The sequence below is a fragment of the Cupressus sempervirens genome, chromosome 8, assembly GCF_028749045.1.
Source record: "Cupressus sempervirens isolate cs-2001-9-10 chromosome 8, ASM2874904v1, whole genome shotgun sequence".
NCBI lineage: Eukaryota > Viridiplantae > Streptophyta > Pinopsida > Cupressales > Cupressaceae > Cupressus > Cupressus sempervirens.
Window position 1 is genome coordinate 394606607 of NC_143125.1, and position 7449 is coordinate 394614055.

The following is a 7449-nucleotide window of genomic DNA, read 5'->3' on the forward strand; positions in this document are numbered from 1 at the left end:
GTATTTGATCCTTTTGTGACTACCTCGGAAACAAGTCAAGCTATCAAGCAATGCCTCTTAAACTTTGTGAGATCGATCTTGACTGATAAAGTTTATTGCCAATCAATATTGTATCAAAAATTCAAACTAATTAGGTATTGAATTAAACTTGATAAACAAATGATAGAGAAGGAAAACTTTAAACATGAACAAGATCATAAATCATATGATGATGACATATTGCAAATGATTAACTTATGCTTAAATAGTGATAAAGTTTATTGTTAATCAATATTCTATCAAAATTTCAAACATATTGTGTATTGAATTTAATGTCATACATAAACATATCTAATTTAATGTCATACATGCACATATCTAATTTAATGTCATACACGAACACATCTAATTTAATGTCATACATGAACAAACATTTAATATAAAATGATAACCAATAATGTCATGTACATTAAAAAACATATAATATATTATGATAACCAATAATTTTGTATATGAAAAAACATATCATATATTAACCAATAATGTCATAAGTCAAATAATGTCATACATCAAATATAAAATGTCATATACATCAAATGTGTATCAAATATGTCCATTGATGCCTATATATACATGTCTAGATCAACTATATCTTTTCCTTCCCACGAGGGGAAGCAAACAAATCTCTTGACGTCTTCGGTCGTCGTGTGGAGGGAGACAGTGGAGATGATGGGGTCCTCCTAACACGCTCGCTCGTCCTCTTGTTGAGGCTCTTCTCTAACTCGAGCTGATACAAACAAAGTAGATATGAATCAATATTTATTATACGTTGAAATCAAATATATGTACACACAAAATTAATTATTTTCTTACTGTCATCAAATAGTCGCTTTATAAGTCCACCTCGAAGGCTCGTGGACGATCAGGTGTGACGAGACCCTACAACAATTCAATCAATATAATCACTTATAAATAACATTATAAATTTTAATACTAACTATTATAAACAACTAAAACCAAGAAAATTCTTTCATACCTCAGTCAATGGCTGTGAGATAGCCATAGTTGCAGCCACTCCACGATCGACGGACTGTCAGAGATGAGGAGTGTCCGACATCATGAGCTGCATGTCATACAATACACATTACATGTAACATGAAACATGAAACAAATATAATCAAATGAATTAAATTAACATGAAACAAATGCACCTATACATAGCTCATATTATGTCTATGCTCTGAGTTCGTAGTAAAGGTTGACGGTCTAGTAGAGAACTGATGCACATGCATAATTTTTTTCGTCAATCGTTAATATGATTACTTAATAAATATATGTATTAATTTAAATGATTAAATCAATACATACCTTTAGACTCGTGGAGGGGACAAAAAATGGGGTCGGAGGATCGCTGCTAGGCCTGCCAACACTCTGACCCTGAATTTTGAACAATGTCAATAGATCCTAATTAATTAATCATTCACTATACATATGAAATGTGATCAAATTAGTAAATTATAATTATAATTTACCTGTGTGTCAATGCCAAATGTGTCGTTCAGGAACTGATCAGTGACACACCCATCATCCACACTATCTCTAGCATGAGTGCCAAATGTGCATAGGGATCTGCATAAAGTGCACATGTGATCACGATGTGCAGAAGGCTCCCCCTCAACTAATGGGCTCATGAAATGGATGAGTGTCTATGTCAAAGCATTAATGGTCCCTAGAGTGTTGGCCTCTACATGTTCCTTCACAACTGAAGGAATAGTCACATGCTCGTGTTGTGGCTTGACCACAGGTGCCCTAACTACATTAGGGTCACGATGTGCTCCCGACCTCTCAAATGATGACCCCCCACCTCTACCCTAGGAGTATAATACATCAAAATAATTGGGGATCTCCCCAAGGACAAACTCACAATATAATTTCTTCAAAAAATACATGGGGACCTTATGATTGTTGCAAGGAGGGGCATCAAAAACCATCCACCATCTATCCCAAAAATTATTTCTAATTGCATCGTGTATGCACCAATGGACGAGGAATCGTTTAGTACCCTCTCTAACAATATTTTTCTCACCGAGTTTTCTAAATAATTCACATATTCTACCTTTTGGTATTTCTTTTTTTTTTAACATCTTCATATGTCAATTTATTTGCATAAAATCTTTTTTATTCATCCTTCTTAACCCACCAAATATCTAACTAACCACTAACTAAGGCTATCTAGGTCTTAATGGATTTGAGGGATGATGCCAATTGAGCCCTCATTGGATTGGTTTGTCCATATTCTTTCAACTGACCAATGAGTCTTTCTAATTCAATTTTGCCTCTCTCTATTTCATTAATTATATTTTCTTGTGTGCCTGGCAGAGGTCTTGCAATTGGTTCGGGTTGTGGAATTTTTTGTTCTTCTTAGGGAGGCTTTTGGTTTTGAGGTTCTTGTGGATTTGCCGGTTGATTATGGACGTTTCCTGGTAAAAAATCAATTGAAATCTAAATAAATAAACAAATCTAAATAAAATTTGTAAAAACCCTACAAAACAATATAAAAAACCTACAAAACAATATGAAAAACATATCAAACAATTCGAAATGAAGTTTAGATCACGTACGGCATGGACATGGGCATGCTTGTGATCTCGAATTTCATCGGCAAGGGCGATGGTGAAAAGCCTTATTTTTTCAACTTGTGTATGCATTGCTATTGGAAGAATGTAAAAAAAGTGAGATGAAATAGATGGGTTATGGGTATGCAACCCATTTATAAAAATTCACTTTTTTAAAAGCACGTATGCGTTACTCTAAAATAGAAAAAAAAAAGGGTTGTCACCTTTTTGGCACCACAACTTAGTGCATATACCCACAAATAAGCTCATGAGATGGAGATAACCATGAAACTTGACAACAGACTATCAAATGTTTAGCTCAAGACTTAATAATATGAACACAATATTAAAAAAAGAGTTGGCAATAACTTAAAAATGACTCAATGAGTCACTCACTATCTCTTAAGCTACAAGTCATGAGTCAAAATAACATGACACCATGAGACCAAAGAAATATTTAACATATTTTCAAGTCTCTAGTTCACTAACATGAAATGTTATCTCTCAAAAAACTAGAGACTTAGAGACTTGAACCGAAACCAACACTTGCTAACTCTCCATTTAAACTTTTAAACATGAGATTGACCTGCAAGTTAGAGATAAAACATAAATCAAGTATGACCAAGCCTTTTTAGCAAACATGATGCTAATAAGGAAAAATAGAGATACAACAACTCAAATGGTTAATGTATCTAGGTTGGAAACTCCATGTTGGTAACACGTAACTCCATTCTGATGACTTTGAGATGGAAATTAGTTTTGCCAAACATATTCCCTATAATATTAGTAAACCAATATTAAAGTATTAGGCAATTTAAAAAAATAGTTATACATTGGGTGTGCCCCATAACTTAAAAGTTAAATTTAATGTAACACTAATTGCAAAAATGCAAAATAGGAATGTGTGCCCACATTAGTCAAATCAAATAATCTCTTGCCACAACTATAATATTGCATTTAACCATATGTCAAATAAAAAAATATCTCACTGAAAGTGATATTGCAAAAATTGTGAAATATAAATATGTGTCTACAGTAGTCAAAAAAATAAAATCTCATCAAAATTGTAATATTCTGTGAAAGCATCCATCAACTCAAAAAATCTTTCATAGAAAGTCTAATATTGTGAAACTGTGAAGTATGAACATGTGTCTACAAAACAAAGAATAAAGTAGTCATATCAAATTACAATATTGTCACACTGACTAATTTGATTAAAAATATATTTGTGTAACATTGTTGGCTTAAGGTCTAAACAAATCAAATTAATATCATTTACTTAGATGTCAAAGCTTTATAAATACAAAATATTTAGCTTTAAATTACTTGCATGAAAAAACAATTTAAAAGAAATTAAAAGGAAAAAGGGAAATATTGTGAAACTCTGAAACGGAAACATGTATCATCTTAGAGAAAAATATAATAGTCATACAAGTATTCCTTTTGTTACATTGAATAATTTGATTAAAGTTTCATCTGTGCAACATCGTTGGCTTAAAATCTATACAGTTTAAATTTAAAACCATTTATTTAGATGCTAGACTTTAATAAATATAAAATATTTGGCTTTAGATTACTCACATGCAAAACTAATGTTTTATCTAGCTATAAAGCCATATGGATTTTAATTAGAAAATTAAATAAAATAGATAGATGTAGTGGTGAATATTGATAATTTTTGTGAGAAAAATGTTGGCCAACTTCTTAGCTCATACTGTAATTACCTAAAAATGGTCATCTAGACAATTAGCCCCCTTCTCAACATTTTACCTAAATTAATTAATCACTTTCCTAGGCCAAATTGCTAAAAATCAATTAATTTGATTATAACCTATAGTTTGACTATATTGTTCTAAGTTTGTATTTGTTAAAAGAACATGTCCCCTTTTAATTAAATAAAAGACCCCATTCTTCTAACCCCACTCAATGCGCACACATAAAGTCCTTTTTCTAATTAAACATTAAAAGAAAAGGCTTTTGTCTCACATGAAAAGTCAACTCCTTTTCATTGGTTGACTTGCACTTACACATGGATCATGCCAAAATTCAACCCCCACCTTTGATTGTCTATCCCTTAATCTTGATCTCGACCATCCATACACCATTAAAAGAAAGAGCTCTCCCTTCTTAAAGGATCCACATTCTTGAGTATTGTTATGTTGTAGGTTTATTGATTGACCTTCTTAGAGCTTGTGGAGAACTTATACTTCTTGTCTAAATTCTCTCATCACCATTGCATTTCATCTTAGAATCATCTTGCATGGTAGCTTAGTTCATTTTATAGTAATTTAAATCACATAGCTTAATTAGCATTGGCTATTGTAACATTCTCATTTGCTTAATCTACTTGCATTTTTCATATCATTCTAGCTTAGTTTCATTCTTGCATTGTTTGATTGAGAGTTCTTGTGGACACTTGCATTCTCACTCTTGTGTAAAGAACCTCCAATTTCATGGTTTACGAGCAAGGAATGTGTCTCTATTGCTCAGTTGAGAGCTATTCATATTGCTCAAAACACTTTCTTTCACTCCATGAATAGGGAGCTCTAGGATGTCATTCAAGCATTCCAACTCAGGGTATCACTTGGTGCACATTTCTAGTATACACAAAATGGATCCTTTTTGGGAGAAGGTCAATCCTAAAAAATTGAAAAGTATTTCCTACTTTTAGGATGATGTTTTCATTTACAATGTGTCAATTATCTTGGGTCATGATTATCTTGCAACAGAGGGTTGTTACAAGTTAAATGTGGAAATTTTGTAGCTCTTCTTAGCATGGTGTTTAAAATTAGGTATGGTGGAAAAGGCAAGGTTGTTCATCAATTCATGTGTTTGTGAATAATGGAGAGGTGGTTTGGAGGACATCCTAGTTAGGATATAGATGGGGATGGGTTTGCTAGCTCATGATGAGGACTGATTGTAAATTAGTGAAGGCCCAAGGGACCCTTTTGGCTCTATTCATCCTTTTATTCATTAGACTATTTTTTATAATCCTCAGTTGCATAGGTTGGTTATAAGAAAAGGCCTCAGTGCAATCAAGGATTACCTCATAGAAAATAAGCTAAACATGGATGAGTTCATCCAAAGGGAAGTACACATGTCTAGGTGAAAAGGATCAACTATGGCATGGTAGGGTCACAAGAACAATAATGGTGTCTCTAGAAGTTTTCATCTATGTTTTGAATCTTTGATGTATGGGTATGAGCTAGGAAATTGGATATGGAACTAGTTACTATAAAACAATTCTTGTATTTTGTAATATCACATCTAATGTAAACTTTATTGAATATAAAAAATGTTGCACTTTTTTTTATATTTGTATAATTTTCTAGTATATTTATGTAATTTTCCAACATAATGTTCTTATAAGTTTTAATATAAAATGATAATTCACCAAAAGAAATTCTATTGGTATGTACACTACAAAAGTATTGTCACTAGAATGATTTCATTAAAACATCAATAAATAATAAGAAGAAAAAAATCCCCATAAAGACCTGTTAATGGGTCTTCAAGGGTTCAACCTCTTGCAAATAAACCGCCCTATACTTGGTTACTACCGGATAATGGTTAGACCAAAATCAATTTTGATGGGGCCTCTAAGGAAAATCTAGGTAGATCTAGGGCAAGGTTCATAGAATGTGATGCAACTAGCTCCATAATGTAAATTAGAGCCAAGAGGTTTCTAGATGGAACAAATAATGAATCGAAGTGCCTAGCTGGAGTTGACACAATCATGATGGCCAAACAAATTAGAGTGTGAAATTTGCATCTGGAAGGAGATTCCCAACTAACAGTGAATGCCATCATCAAAGGACAGATGGATACCTGGTACTTAAACAAACACATTGGGAGGATTAGAGTCCTACTAGTGGCCTCCTTTGAAGAGTTCAAAGTATCACATGTTTTCAGAGAAGCCAATACATTGGCAGAGATTGGTTCCAATGGCTTGGTAGAGGAAAAGTTTGAGCTTTTTGATGACTTTTGATATTTGAAGTTTGATAATACCCCATCATGTAGGAAGTACATGTGACTTGAATGCCCACCTTAATCACAACTATCAAAGAGTACGCTTTTATCAAACTAGATGTATGATTATACACACCAAGAATGCTGATGTGATGTAATGGTTGGTTACTTTAGGTGGAAGAATATCAAGGTTGGCTCATTAATGAAGAAATACATCATGACATAGCAGGTTGTAGCAGCTCGCACAAGTTTGGAGCCTTTCTTGGCAAGTAATCACCCATTTGGTAGCGAGAATATGAGTGGAATAGGCATATGTAAATTCTTAAAATTTTGAATTTTCTATTTTGGTGCACCAAATTGAAATTGTGAATAGGAATGCATATTCTAATTTTGGCCCAAAAATGAGCATTAATATTTATTCCTATTCCAATTCTATTTATAGAAAACATAATTTTTTGGGTCCACAAATTCCCCATCAAATTCTGGCTAAACCAAACAAGAATAGGAATATGTATCCCCATTTTCTATTCTAGAATAACATTCCATTTCTTATATTTCTATTCCTATAGCCAAACAGACCCTAAAGTCATTGCCTACTTGGATTTTTTTCACCCTTTTGTACATATTGCCCTGACTCCTCTGCTTGAAGTGAATAGTGTTTGGTTTAGCCATGGAAGCCAACTTCTCACTAGATACCAATGGACAAATCCCTAGTTTCAAGGGCTCCATCTGGGTGCACCACATGAGGAATATTTTCAAGATAAATTATTTGGAGTTTTGGGATATTATGGTGGAAATGTTCGGTGTGGAATTTCTTAATTCCTACCTCGATCCAAGAAGCAACTTGGACATCTCCTCTTTGTTTTTGGGTTTGGCACTCATGGTT